The sequence below is a fragment of the Haemaphysalis longicornis genome, unplaced genomic scaffold (genome assembly GCF_048455015.1).
Source record: "Haemaphysalis longicornis isolate Haplotype H1 unplaced genomic scaffold, Haemaphysalis longicornis Haplotype H1 scaffold_4, whole genome shotgun sequence".
Lineage (NCBI taxonomy): Eukaryota > Metazoa > Arthropoda > Arachnida > Ixodida > Ixodidae > Haemaphysalis > Haemaphysalis longicornis.
In genome coordinates this window covers 172335890-172350039 of record NW_027526361.1, presented here as the reverse complement: position 1 = coordinate 172350039, position 14150 = coordinate 172335890, and the positions used below count along the sequence as shown (strand labels likewise).

At 54.4% G+C, this 14150-nt stretch overlaps 1 pseudogene; it reads left to right on the top strand.

Annotated features, from left to right (window-relative positions):
* Window positions 1–253: 253 nt before the first annotated feature.
* Window positions 254–2083, top strand: LOC144179510 (uncharacterized; annotated as a pseudogene).
* The last annotated feature ends 12067 nt before the right edge of the window (window positions 2084–14150 follow it).

Below are 14150 nucleotides of genomic sequence, written 5' to 3'. Positions count from 1 at the left end.
CCCTACACAGTGGGCCTGTAAGGTACTTGTAAATAAATAAATAAAACCACAAGAATGAGAAAGTTTAGGGCTCGAAGGAGAAGCCATAGTCCGCAGCTCTGTATAGACGCAGGGCAGTCGCTGCGTGGTCAGACAGTCATCGCTATCTGGCCGCACTGGAGCTGGTAATCCTCATATTCCGCATAGTGGGTTTACGACTGGGTACGGGGAAGACCGGGGCACCGTGTACATGCCCACAGAGAGTGAACGAATGTCGGAGTGGTCTCCGCAGTTAGGGCGCTTGGGTGTACCGGGTAATCTCAATAATTGGTTCGCGGGGTGTGGACAGGGAAAGTGTTGGGCTGGTTGCTGTTGTGCCAGAGCGCCTGGCCCAAAGGCGTTGCACGAGGCGACGCGCCGACAGCGAGGCTGAGTCACGCCTCTCCCTTTGTCGCTGCGGCGCGGCCGACTCCTGCATCTCGAAACTCTGCGGCGCGGCCGAATCCCTCAGCGGAGAACGACCCAAACAAGGGCATGTCGCTACGCCCGGAGGCGAGGTCACGGAGACGGCGGCGGCATCGCTCTCCCTTTCCCCATCGGCGGCGCAGCTGACTCACCGCTTCGCTACCATTCGTCGGAATTCAAACTTCAGGCAGCGAGAGCCCTGATTGGAGCTTTTCAAACTTCTCGGGGCCACAACGAACTTCCCGGGCTATAAAAGAAGCTCGGAGGCTCTCATCGTCGGCTTTCCTCGGCGGCTTCTCTCCGGCACCAGTCTCTTCGGAAGCACCGAGTGAAAGGGTGCTGTCGCCTTTGTGCGAATGATGTAACGTTTGCTTACCCTGTAAATACTGTATATAAATGTTACTTCAACTCTTCGTCGGCTCGAGGACTTCGTCGCTCTGCTCTGCGCCGCGTCGATAGCGGACGGAGCAAGGCAACATCGCTACACCGGTGACTGCGCTCGGGTGGCCAGTCGCAACAGTGGATGGCAGCTGCGGGATCGACCGGCAACGGCTACTACCTGGTGTGGTAAGCGCTCGACGTTTTCTCTCAGTTCACCAGACTTCTCTAGCACAGGTTATAGTAGTTTAGAGAAGGGCTGCGTAAAGCACTGTGTATAGCTTTGATTGTTTCATGCCTAGAGAGTGTGTTGAAACCAGAGCTAGTGCCGAGAGGTAAACAAAGGAGCGTAGAGAATTACTTGCGCGTGCCTTACTAGTAGCTCGATAGTATAGGAGCGGCAAGGGAATTCTAACGCGGGTAAGCAGCAAGAGGCCAGTGCAAACGATGGAGGACCTTAAAGTGAAGGAACTCATCGAAATTTGCGAGGAGCTGAGCCTTGACTTAGGCCGTGCGAAACGGAAGCATGAGATCCTTGAGATCATGCGGAAGGAGAAAGTAACGGCTGAGGAAGTCAATGAGGCCAGGGTTGAAATCAAAGAGCGCCGTGAGCGCGAGGAAGCCGAAAAGAAAGAGCTCCGCGAACGCGAGGAAGCCGAAAAGAAGGAGCGCCGTGAGCGCGAGGAGGCGGAAAGTCGGGAACGCAGGGAGGAAGCCGAAAGACGGGAACGCAGGGAGGAAGCCGAAAGACAGGAACGCAGGGAAGAAGCCGAAAGGCAGGAACGCAGGGAAGAAGCCGAAAGGCAGGAACGGGAAGCCGTAAGGCAGCTCGAGTTGAAGCGGTTAGAGTTCCGGCAGGGCTCGCCGGCGCCTAGCGTAGCTTCTCCAACGGCTCCTGCGAACGGTCCGAGAATTCGGGACCAACTGCCTCCGTTCGTTATTGGCGAGGACATGGCGAAGTACCTCGTTAAGTTTGAGCACGTTTGTGAGCGAAACGATATCGAACGGTCTCTGTGGGCGCAAAACTTGTTAGCCCTGCTTCCTGGAGAGGCATCGGACGTGATAACGTGCCTGTCGAAGGAGGCCTTCGAGAGCTACGACGAGGTCAAAGAGGCTCTTTTGAGGAAATACAGGTTGTCGCCTGAGGCTTTCCGACAGAGGTTTCGGTTCGCGAAAAAGGGCAATGAGTCGCATATAGACTTCGCATTTCGTCTGAAGGCTGACCTAATTGAGTGGCTCAAAGGCGAGGAAGCCTATGACGACCGCGACAAAGTGGTTGAGTGCATAGCGCTTGAGCAATTCTACCGCTGCGTCGAAGACGACGTCAGGTTGTGGCTGCAGGATAAGCTCCAAGAAGTAAAGCTTAACAAGGCAGCAGAGTTAGCTGAGGAGTACTACACCCGCCGAAAGTTGCATTATAAGGCGGTGCGCGTTGAAAAAGCGCACGGTAAGGACGCTTTTAGGAAGAAGCCTGAAGAAGGGAAACAGCTAGAGCGTCGCAGTTTTCGAAAAGACTCACCTCCTACGAAAGAAACTGTTGGGGAAGGCATAGATGAGTCTCGAAAATCGAACAGCGATGCTAAGCAGCGCGCGGATGCCGCCCGGGCATTTGAGTCGCGGAAGCAGATAACCTGCTACAACTGCAAAAAGGAAGGGCACATCGCGGGAAACTGTAAACAGAAGGTTGCATTCGCTACGATCCGAGAAACCGAAAAGAACATGCGGTTGCTCGAGCCCTACATGCAGGAGATAAACGTGAACGGCAAGAAGTGCAGAGCACTCAGAGACTCCGCAGCAACTATGGACGTAGTCCACCCGTCACTAGTTTCTCCAAACGACTGCACAGGAGAATGCGCGTGGATAAGGCAGGTTGCCGAGGAGCAGAGCGTTTGCTTGCCGATTGCGAGGGTCGTCATTGAAGGCGGCTTTGGTAAGCTTAACACCGAGGCGGCCGTGTCCGCAGCGCTCCCCGAGCATTTCCCTTATCTCTTCTCTAATAGCTCGGAGCAACTGCTCAAAGAACAGGAAAAATCGTTCTTTACCAGTTTGGCGTGCATGGCACTCACGAGATCGCGGGCGCGGAAGCTCTCCCAGGAACTTGACACTACCCCAGCGAGCGAAACGGTAAAGGCGGGGGAGAAATGTAGCCCGAGCTGCGAGCCGACCGCACACTCTCGCGATAGGTTGGTTGAACCGCCAGCGGCCGAAGCGGATTGCGTCACCCCTTTCGGCGGAGAAGCCGAAGCGGCGCCGCCGTGTGAGGCGAACGATACGTTGTCCCCAGTCTCCGACAGCTGGCATGAGTTAATCAAGGTGGATCGAGCAACGTTCATTCGAGAACAGCAAAATGATAGCTCGATAAAAGCCTTGCTGGAGAATGTGAAACGGGGCGCAAAGAAGAAGAACGTTTCATTTCATGAGAAGTCCGGCTTGTGGTACCGCAGTTACACGGATGCCAAGGGTCAGAAGTACGAGCAGCTTTTGATCCCGGAAAAGTATCGCCGTCAGCTACTGGAACTCGCGCACGAAAACGCGTGGGCAGGGCACCTCGGTCTGAAAAAGACAAAAGCTCGACTTGCGCTAGAGTACTACTGGCCTAGATGCTGGAAAGACATCGAAGGCTTTGTGCGCTCTTGCGACACATGCCAAAGGGTCGGCAAGAGTACGGATAAGTGGAAGGCGCCTATGAAGTTGGTACCAGTCATAACTGAACCATTCCGTCGGCTGGTGATCGACATTGTTGGGCCTCTGCCCGAGTCCGAGAACGGCTGTAGGTACATTCTAACCGCCCTTTGTGTCGCGACAAAGTTCCCGGAAGCAGTGCCACTCAGAGAGCTCAATTCTCCTCAAGTGGTTGACGCGCTCCTTTCAATATTCGCTCGTGTCGGATTTCCTGCTGAAATTCAGTGCGATAACGGTAGCGTCTTCACTAGCTGCCTAACCTCGACTTTTTTTGAAAGGTGCGGGATCAAAGTGGTGCACAGCTCTATCTATCACCCGCAATCCAACCCAGTGGAGCGAATGCACTCAGTGTTAAAGCGAATACTGCGAGCCCTCTGCTTTGAGCGAAAACGTGATTGGGAAGCATGCGTACCTGCCGCTATGTTCGCTTTGAGGTCTGCTCCACACGAAAGTACGGGGTTTAGCCCTGCGGAGTTGGTGTACGGCCGGAGTCTCAGAACCCCGCTGCGAATGCTGCGCGAGTCTTGGGAAGGTTACAGTGAGGACCCAAACGTGGTGGAGTACGTTCTTAACCTACTGCAGAGGCTCGGGAAAAGTAAAGACCTTGTTGAGAGCCACCTGAAGGCGGCACAAGCATTGTCGAAGGCGTACTACGACAAGACGGCTAGGAAACGTACGTTCGAAGTGGGTAACCTTGTGATGCTGCTGCGCCCTTCGAAGAAAAATAAGCTAGAAGTTCATTGGGAGGGGCCAGCAAAAGTAGTGTCGAAGCTATCTGACACAAACTACGAAGTAAAGCTAGGCAAACGGCAGAACAAAATCTACCACAGCAATTTGATGAAACCCTACATTCAGCGTCATGCTGTGGTGAACATAGCTTTGAATGCCGAGGGTGAGGAAGGCGCAGATATTCTGACCTCTGCGGACCTGAAGGAAGGCACTTCGGATCTCCTGCGGGAGCAAGTGAGGTTAGAGCCCTCTCTAAGTGAAGCGCAAAAGAAGGACTTGGAGAAAATAATTTTCGAGTTTGAGGATGTTTTCTCTGATCGGCCCGGAAAGACTACGATAATCGAGCATGACATTGAGTTAACGCGGGACGAGCCGGTTCGTAGCAAGCCGTACCGATGTTCTCCCGTACAGAAACAGATTATGGCGGACGAGATCAAGCGCATGTGTGACCTTGGGGTCATTGTCCCGAGTGAGAGCGATTGCACCTCCCCTCTAATACTAGTTCAAGTACCTGGAAAGGACCCCAGGCCGTGCGTCGATTACCGGCGCCTCAACGCGATAACCCGAGACCAGACGTATCCGATTCCGAACCTCGAGGAGCGGGTGGAGACCGTATCCAAGGCGAATTACATTTCCACACTAGACCTCGTACGAGGCTATTGGCAAGTGCCCCTCTCTGAGCGTGCCAGCAGATACGCTGCGTTCGTTTCCCCGTTCGGAACATTCCGTCCCGTCATGTTGAGCTTCGGTCTCAAGAACGCGCCGTATTGCTTTTCGAAACTAATGGATCATGTGCTTCGCGGCCTGTCAGAGTACGCGCTCCCTTACCTCGATGATGTCGCCATCTTTTCGAACACATGGGAGGAGCATGTAGAGCACTTACGAGTCGTGCTGAGCAGGCTCAAAGAAGCCGGCCTAACAAGTCAAACCGTCGAAATGTCACCTAGGTTGCGCCGAAGTGACGTACCTAGGACATGTAGTGGGGCGCGGCCGACGCAGACCGTCGGAAATCAAAGTAGCCGCGGTTCTAAACTATCGCCGACCAACGACTAAGTCCGAGATAAGGGCTTTTTTGGGTTTGGCTGGATATTACCAGCATTATGTGAGAGATTACTCCACACTGGCTAGTCCTTTAACTGACGCTCTCAGAAAGACTGAGCCAGTAAAGGTAGCATGGGACAGCAAGAAGGAGGACGCGTTTCAAACGCTCAAACGAGCGCTGAGCGAGGAGCCAGTCCTAATGGCCCCCGACTTTTCGAAGGGTTTCGTGATTCAGTGCGATGCGAGCGATCGTGGCATGGGAGCTGTACTATGCCAAGAGGATGCGAATGGCCGGGAACGACCAGTTTTGTACTTAAGCCGCAAGCTAACTTGCAGGGAAGAGGCGTACAGCACATCCGAAAAGGAATGTGGCTGCGTCGTGTGGGCAGTACAGAAGCTGGCGTGCTATGTAGCCGGTTCCCAGTTTGTTGTGGAAACTGATCATTGCCCGCTAACCTGGCTAAATAACATGTCCTCTAAAAGCGGTCGTTTGCTAAGGTGGAGTATGATACTCCAGCAGCACAATCTTGTCGTTCGCTACAAGAAAGGAAAGTTGAACGCTAACGCAGACGCACTAAGCCGTGCGTTCTAAGTAAGGCTGCGTTCATCCTCCCCGTGTCTTTCATTTCGCCTCTTCGTGAGCAGCTTTTATCTTAGCAGGTAGATGGGAGCAAAATTATTGCCCTCATTTGCTGCCTCAGTTGATTATTTCCGCACTGCGTGATTTCAAGTAATCAACCTTAGTTATCATTTAATGTCGTGTATTACGTTGACACTTAGTGTGAGTTCTTCTTTTAAGAGTTTTACGTCCCGCATGGGCCTCTTGGTGTAGTGGGTCAAAATTTGGGGATAGATACCTAGCTAGGAGAGTTTGTCACGCTTTAGAGTCTGGTGTTCTGACGGAGGACAAAGGGTGCTTGCTTGCGCTGGGTGTTGCCTGTTGTCGGTCGGTTCTTTGCAAGCTCCAGAACGATGAGCAACCGGTGCTGAGGACAGACCGAAGGAGCCGGACGAAACTGGTCGACACACCTGGCAGCACGGCGAGGTACCGGTGATCCAGACCTGGCAGGCGGTACCCGTTCATGGAGAGGGACCTGGTGGAGTCGCCCTTTTCCTGCGGCACTGGAGGTGCACCTGGATGAGCCTGGCGAACGAGCGCACCCAGCATCCGAGCCACGTGGAGGCAGCTCGTCTTCACGGCGCATTGTCTGGCGGCGGGGGTGCTGTTGTGCCAGAGCGCCTGGCCCAAAGGCGTTGCACGAGGCGACGCGCCGACAGCGAGGCTGAGTCACGCCTCTCCCTTTGTCGCTGCGGCGCGGCCGACTCCTGCATCTCGAAACTCTGCGGCGCGGCCGAATCCCTCAGCGGAGAACGACCCAAACAAGGGCATGTCGCTACGCCCGGAGGCGAGGTCACGGAGACGGCGGCGGCATCGCTCTCCCTTTCCCCATCGGCGGCGCAGCTGACTCACCGCTTCGCTACCATTCGTCGGAATTCAAACTTCAGGCAGCGAGAGCCCTGATTGGAGCTTTTCAAACTTCTCGGGGCCACAACGAACTTCCCGGGCTATAAAAGAAGCTCGGAGGCTCTCATCGTCGGCTTTCCTCGGCGGCTTCTCTCCGGCACCAGTCTCTTCGGAAGCACCGAGTGAAAGGGTGCTGTCGCCTTTGTGCGAATGATGTAACGTTTGCTTACCCTGTAAATACTGTATATAAATGTTACTTCAACTCTTCGTCGGCTCGAGGACTTCGTCGCTCTGCTCTGCGCCGCGTCGATAGCGGACGGAGCAAGGCAACATCGCTACACCGGTGACTGCGCTCGGGTGGCCAGTCGCAACATTGCCTGATGCAACCATCGGCGGCCACAACAGCCTGGAGTTGTCCGCCGCAGCATCAAGACTGGGGTTCGCCGGTGGGTTAGAGAGTACGCTCTTCGAAACAAAGAGGTGAATTTAGGTGTGTGCGGGCTTTTTGTTATTTGCGATATGTAGCAGAAGGCAAGCTGTGTGATTAGGGGTAAATTTAAAAGCTAATCTTCTTTCTGCGGATTGTCAAAGCGGCAAAAAAACAAGAAAAATGGAATGACAAACCTTAATTGCAATGCCTGCTGTACTTTGTCAAGAAGTGGTTTCGGAGGCAAATGAGAAGCATGTCAGTTCGTTGTTATAAAGCAAAGCGCTGTATATCTACCAGCCAGCGCTTCTTTCGTGGCGTGCGAGACAAGACACTCCCAACGCGGCTGCGGAGGCAGCGAGGGCTTTTAACTCAGGGAGCACAGTGTAGGTGGCGCGGGGATGGGACCCTATTACCCCGCGTTCCCCATGCTCACCCCGGCGGCTGCGTCGGTGAGACCATTACGTCGGCTTTGTTGTCTGCTTTAGCGACGGTGTTGGGCCTGTTTTGGCGCATCTTCGCGTCCATTGCACGAATTACTTCGGACGGCTTGAGTAACTTGTTCGACAGCACCTCCTCGGTAACCCGGACCCGACGGAATTAATGGTCGTACGTCAAATATGCGTTAAGGATTGGTTTGAAGGGCGGCAAAACAAAATGTAAAGACCGCTTAGAGGCCGCTAGAGAAACACTACCTTTTGGGCACTGCTTTTCACGAATAGGACTTCGTTTTCTAAATGGCTCAATACCAATTCGGCTGTATTTTAAGAGGGATAACAAAACAGGAATGGAGCAACTGCTTTTGATAAATAGCAATTATAAAACTTCCATCAACTTTCTCGCAATTCTCAAACTTACTAAACTATTTAGTTTAAATCTGTATAAATTGGAATCAATAAGCTCACATGCCGGATTGTTTCGGTGTCTGCGCTTGTGTCGCGCGGTGGTGTATCCCCGAGCTAGTACATCAGGATGGCTAGGTTCCGGTGTCTCGCCCTTCGAAACACGCTCCTCTCCGTTTTCTTTCTTCCGACGCACGGCCGGGCTACAGCGGCGGCATCCGCTGCTCGAGCCCGTCCGTCGCCGACGCTGTTGCATTCGGGACTGCGCCCCCGCGAATCCCTGGTAACGGCTGGCAGAATCTCTGGTTTCACTCTTTCTAGAGACACGTGTGCAAATTTAGCTGAGGTCCCATGTGGAATTGTTGTGGTGGTCGTTCACAGCTTTGAGTTCAGCCACCTTCAGTGCGTGGATTGGAGATATTTTTTTTACAGGCTCGCTTAGAACAGACAATAGTGTTGCGATTCAAAGTAGGGCTTGTAACTGGAATTACGTTTTTGAGCTAAGTTGGCGTCTGTTTTGATGAGTACTTTGCAGGGCTTAACCGCAACTTCTTCAGGCGGGTTTCCCTGTTGGGTGGGCTTAAGCGAAAAACAAAGCATTACGAGCTGCGGAAACCTTACTCATGCGTTCTACACCGGTTGATTTAGCAGAGGTAGTATAAATGCCGTGTTGACTGCCACGTAATGTGCGCAATTGCCAGTTGTTGTGTTGGTGTTTATACGCTGATATCTGAAATGTTGCGCCCCCAAGAAACGTGGCGGAGGGAGTTCCCGCCATGTGTAGGTAATGTCCTTTACAGATAGCGAGTAATAGTTTGGTAAATACTGCGTCTGGGGAGCAGAGAATCCTTAAATGGGAAGGTGCGTCTTCGACAGGCATGTTGTCGTTTCCGGTTGCTTCTCCCCAGACTCCAGCGTCTACTGCGTGAATTCTTTGTCTGTCCAATTATGCTCTTGAGGTAGCCGAAGTATCGCCGGCACTGGAGCGGCACAAGCATGCTAGAAAATCAGCAGGGAGTGTGCGGGGTATTACTTGCAAAAAGTGTGTAAGAGAGAGAGAGAGAGAGAGAGAGAGAGAGAGAGAGAGATAGAGAGAGAGAGAGAGAGAGCAAGAGAGAGAGAGAGAGAGAAGCAGTAATTGAGCTGAAACGGTAAGCGTGCATCCTGAGTTCAGGAAGCCATCTGGCGACCGCGCCGCGGCAGCTCGGCTTATGCGCCTGTGGCTCTGCTTTTTTCTGCTCTCTTTTTTTCCTCAACAGGGGGTCTGCATGAAGTGATTAATATTGGCTAGACGTCAATCGCTGTGAGACCAGAAGCTCATCCGCATGGTCGCTCTCGCTTCAAGGCAACTATTAATTATATTTGTTTCAGCTGTTACCCTTCTACTCCATTGCTAGTAATTTGTTATATAAGAGGCCATAATTTTTTTGGCAAAGAGTGACCCCTTCATCCGGCCTCCGCAAAATGTGCGTTTGTGTTGAGCGGAATCAAAATTTGGACGTTCATAGCGGCACTTCTTTAAATTGCTCGGCAGATCACCCGCCATCTGCGTGAGTACATTGAGTGTTTATAGCTCCACAAAAAATGGATCAGGTTTAGCACTCGGAGACGTACTCTCCGGGAGCGGCAGGTCTGTTTGGCTTTGTTTGGCAAAGGCCATGGACACTAACGCGAAACTGCTGTATGATTGTTGGAGGCGGTCGCTTCGGCGTGCCATCCATGGCGAGACTGAGCGACCAATCGCCGGAGCAGAAGTCGTTCAACCCTTGCCTAGTCACGCGGTACCGCGGCGGCGGTGCTCCGAGTGAGAGAAGCTAGGCAGCCTCTCTGCAGCTAGTTACGTGTAATGACTTCACACGTGCCACACTTGTGCTCCTTTGGCTGAAGGTCATTACGAAGCGATAAATGACTTTGCGACACATGGCGTAGTATAGCTTTTGCTCAGAGCCAAAACGTTGGTTTAAAGTAAACAGCGCCAAGGTATACCGTAAAGAACCACGAAGGGGCCACGCGTGTGTGCGACCTATTACCATGATTTCGTCCATCACTGTACATTATGAGGTTAAATTGTGTTCCAATTATGGTCCGGCGCCACTTTACGTAGCTACCCTTTAACGTAACGTAAATGGAAATTCCTCAAATTAACCACTCGTCGGTGGTTTGAGCTTCCGACGCCCGGTACGTGGCCTTGGCGCGCCTGCAGTGGATCGCCGACCAGCGGGCAGTGTTCCGGGAGCAGCAGAGCGGCTTCAGGCGGCACCGCTGCACTGCTGACTCCCTGGGCGACGTCGTCTCTATGCTCGAGCAGGTCCGCCACGACAAGGAGGTGGCCTACCTCCTGCTGCTCGACACGAAGGCGGCGTTCGACACTGTCCCACACGGCGCCATCCTGGAGGCGCTGGACGGCTTGGGCGTCGTGGGGCACCTCAGGGCCTACGTGCAGGCGTTCCTCGCTGGCCGAACCTTCCGGGTCAAGGTCGGCCGGGCAACCAGCAGCCCACGGGACGTCTGCTCTGGGGTGCCCCAGGGGGGCGTGCTAAGCCCCTTCCTGTTAAACCTGGTGCTGGCCCCGCTTCCAGACTGCATCCCCGCTGGCCTCCAGTACCCAGTGGGGATGGCGGTCTATGCTGACGACATCGCCATCTGGACGCACGGGCCCACTGGGGAGAACAGGCGCGTGAGGGCGTGCCTGCAGACGGCACTGGACTCGGTCGCGGCTTTCCTGGCAAGCCACGGCCTGGTGTTGTCCGAGGCAAAGACACAACCCTTCATGCGGCACCCCTCCGGGAAGACCGCCCGCCGCCAAACGCCGGAGTTTGTCCTGAATGGAAAGCCCCTTCCGTGGCGCCTCCAAGTCACATACCTGGGGTTCCTGGTGGACTGCCGGCTCACCTGGACACCAGCCGTGCGGGCCCAACAGCGACGTGCTGCCGGGGTACTGCATGGAGTACGACAGCTGCTGGCCCGTAGCAACGGGTGCTCCCACCGTGTGGCATTGCGTATCTACAACAGCATGGCCACGTCGGCCGTGCTGTACGCGCTGCCGCTGGTGACGCTAAAGCGCCGCCGGTGGGGGGAGCTGGAGCTGGACCAGCGCCGGGCCATCCGGCTCGGCCTGGGCCTCCCCAGGTATTCTCCCGTTGCGGGCACCTACACCGAGGCGGCCACCTGGACCATCGAAATGCGGGCCCTCCAGACGGGTCTGCGCCACATCGACCGGCTGCAGAAGTCCCTGGATGGGGCCGCCCTGCTGCAGCGGTTTCCGTGGCAGGCCCAACTCGCTGATGGGCACGCTGCTGAAGCTCTACGAGGAGAACATCGTGGTGCCGCAGCGGCCCCGTCTGGAGCCGCCTCTGCCTGGCACGGGGGAGGCCCTGCAGATCGCCACCAAGCTCCCCGGGGTACGCAGCAAGCGCACCACCCCACATGCGGCCATCTACCAGGAGGTGGCTGCCCTGCTGCACGAGGGCGTCAGCGGACGCCTACATATCTACACAGACGGCTCGGTGCTGCCCCACACGGGCACTGCGGAAGCTGCCTGCACGGCTCCTGCGCTGGGCGCCAGCCGAACGTGCCGCCTGCCCTTCCCCGCGTCGTCGACCACTGCAGAGCTGGCTGGCCTGCACCTGGCTGCGGACCTGCTGCTGGAACGGGCGGGCCAGGACAGCCAGGCTTTGGTCCTGACGGACTCCCGGCCAGCTCTGCTACGACTGCGGGAGGCAGACCAGCCGTCCAGCTTCTGCGGGCATGTAGAGACATCGTTGGCTGCCAAGCTCCATGCGGTTGCCTCTGGCGGCTGCGACGTCCGCCTGCAGTGGCTGCCGTCCCGCATGGGGATCCCTGGGAACGACGCCGCCGACGCCCTGGCCAAGGGGGCCCACCAGCCAGTCACCCCTGTCTCCCGGGACGTCACAGCATTCGACGCTGCACGCCAGCAGCTCGCCAAAGTGGCCCTTGCCATGCACCCAGACCGCCGTGTGGTGAGTGGCCAGACCCCTCGGGTCCTCCCGGGGCGTCTGAGCAGGGACGTCCGCAGCCTGCTGCTCCGGCTGTGGCTGAATTGTGTTGACGTGGCAGCCCGACTGCACCGCCAAGGCCGCCGCTCCTCCCCCATTTGTGCCCACTGTCCCGAGCCTCAGACGCTGGAGCACCTGCTTTGCTCCTGCCCGGAGTTTGCGGCACACCGGGGAGTGCTGCAGACTTCGCTCCAACGTCTTGGGCTGCCCCACCAGCGCCTGGAGAACCTGCTACACCCAGCAGGCCCCGACGGCACCCGCCGTGACGTCTTCCGCCTCCTGCTGGCCTACTTGGAGGCTACAGGACTTGCTCAGCGCCTATAGACAATAGTCTGCTGGATGCGCCATTGCTGCTGCTTCACGGAGAATCACGTCGAGGCTCTTCGCTCTTGTTGCTCGCCGACCTATCCCTTTATCACTCCCTTTCTCCTCTCTAATCTTTATATACCCCTCCTCTGCTCCCCCCGCATTGGGTTGTATGCAGGTGAGCCCCCAGCTGGGCTCAATAATATCCCCAGTGCATCTCCTTTCCTTTTCCCTTGAACCACTTAGTAGTAGTAGTCCTTAGGGCGCCACCCTGCGGCAAGCATATTATGTGCCCGTAAAGCAATTTTTTTCTTCCACCTCTTTCATGGCGATGGCCGTCAAACCCGGACTCTGTGGCGGCCACTGATACTGCGGCAAAACTCAGCAGGGTCGGACACCCAGCGTCACCATGGACGCGCTGTGGCGTCGCGCTATCAGTCATTCAAATGTGTATCCGCGGGCATAGTAATGCGACTCACAATGATGCCGTTCTGTAAATCGAACGCAATTTTGCGCCGGAGATCTTTTGCGAATAATAAAACGATGCAGTAATGGCGGCGAACACCCGCCCACGGGGCAAAAGAAAACAGAAACGTCGACTCCGCTATCTCAGACGGTTCCGTGATGTCCATAACTCGCAAAGCACAGTGTAGATGGTGCTGCCAGACCCAGCGTATCCCGCGCGCCGGCCGCTACCCCACAATAGGCGGCGCGCCGAGGCGCATTCGGGATGAATTTGTCGTCTGCTTCACCGGCGGTTGTTTGGGCAAGGTTTGGCAGCTTCGCGTCCGTTGTGGGCCTACTACGCACGGCTTGATGAGCTTTCTTGAGAGCACCTTCTGGGTAACCGTTACCTGACGAAATGAAGTTGTCCCGTAAAAATAGATTTGTTGAAATTCAATCGAAATTTTGTTTAATTGCCCTAACAAATATTGTTCAGTATTCCAAAAAAATGTCTCTTGAAATTTGTTAAGGATTTGTTGTTTTTTGTGGAAAAGTGGCCACCGTGTTTTTATTGATTTTTTGTTGAGTTTATCACGTCGAATTTCCGTTGACTTTCAGTTGAGATTCAACTGAATTTTGTATTGATATTTTGTCAAGATTTTTAGGAGGGTTCACTGTAATTTTATTGCTATTTAGTGTAAAGATTTTTGTGCTCATTTTCTGTGGCGGTAAAAGCACTTTCTCGAAAAATCCGACCCTTAGTACACTCTGGTATCAATAGTTAAACCACCAGAGCGCGATTGCAGGTCCATTATTCTTGCTTTCAAGCGATCACAAGTGGCACAAGAAATGAAAACAAGTCACGACACCAACCGAAGCTGCTCTTTGGAGCTATACGCAATTCGCATTTACACTAACACATCCATGACACGCGCCACTCCCTGCAGTGAAACAACGTAGCCACCACGTTATGAACACACCACAGCAGCATTTTGCTAGCCAAACACATCTTTCCATGCAAATGTCAAGTGTAAAGGTGGTGGCCTCCAGGGCCGAGGTACCTGTATCCTTATGCACTTGCATCTACTACACCTGTCAGTACCATAAATCGGCAAAACAGAAAGAACGGCAAAACAGAAAGAAGCGCGTCGTCCTGTGTATTTCTCTTCTTAGTGTACGTCTTTCCGCGCATGTTTTCGAGTGAAAGAACTCACTCAAACTCAATCACAATTGTTTTCACTGAAGCTGTACTCAATCAAACTTATACTCAAATAGCTCGCCTGTTCTCAAAATCACTCATACTCACTCAATCATCATATACTCAGTTGTAATAGTACTCACTTGGACTCAAACTCATTTGTCCTGACGAGTGTTCG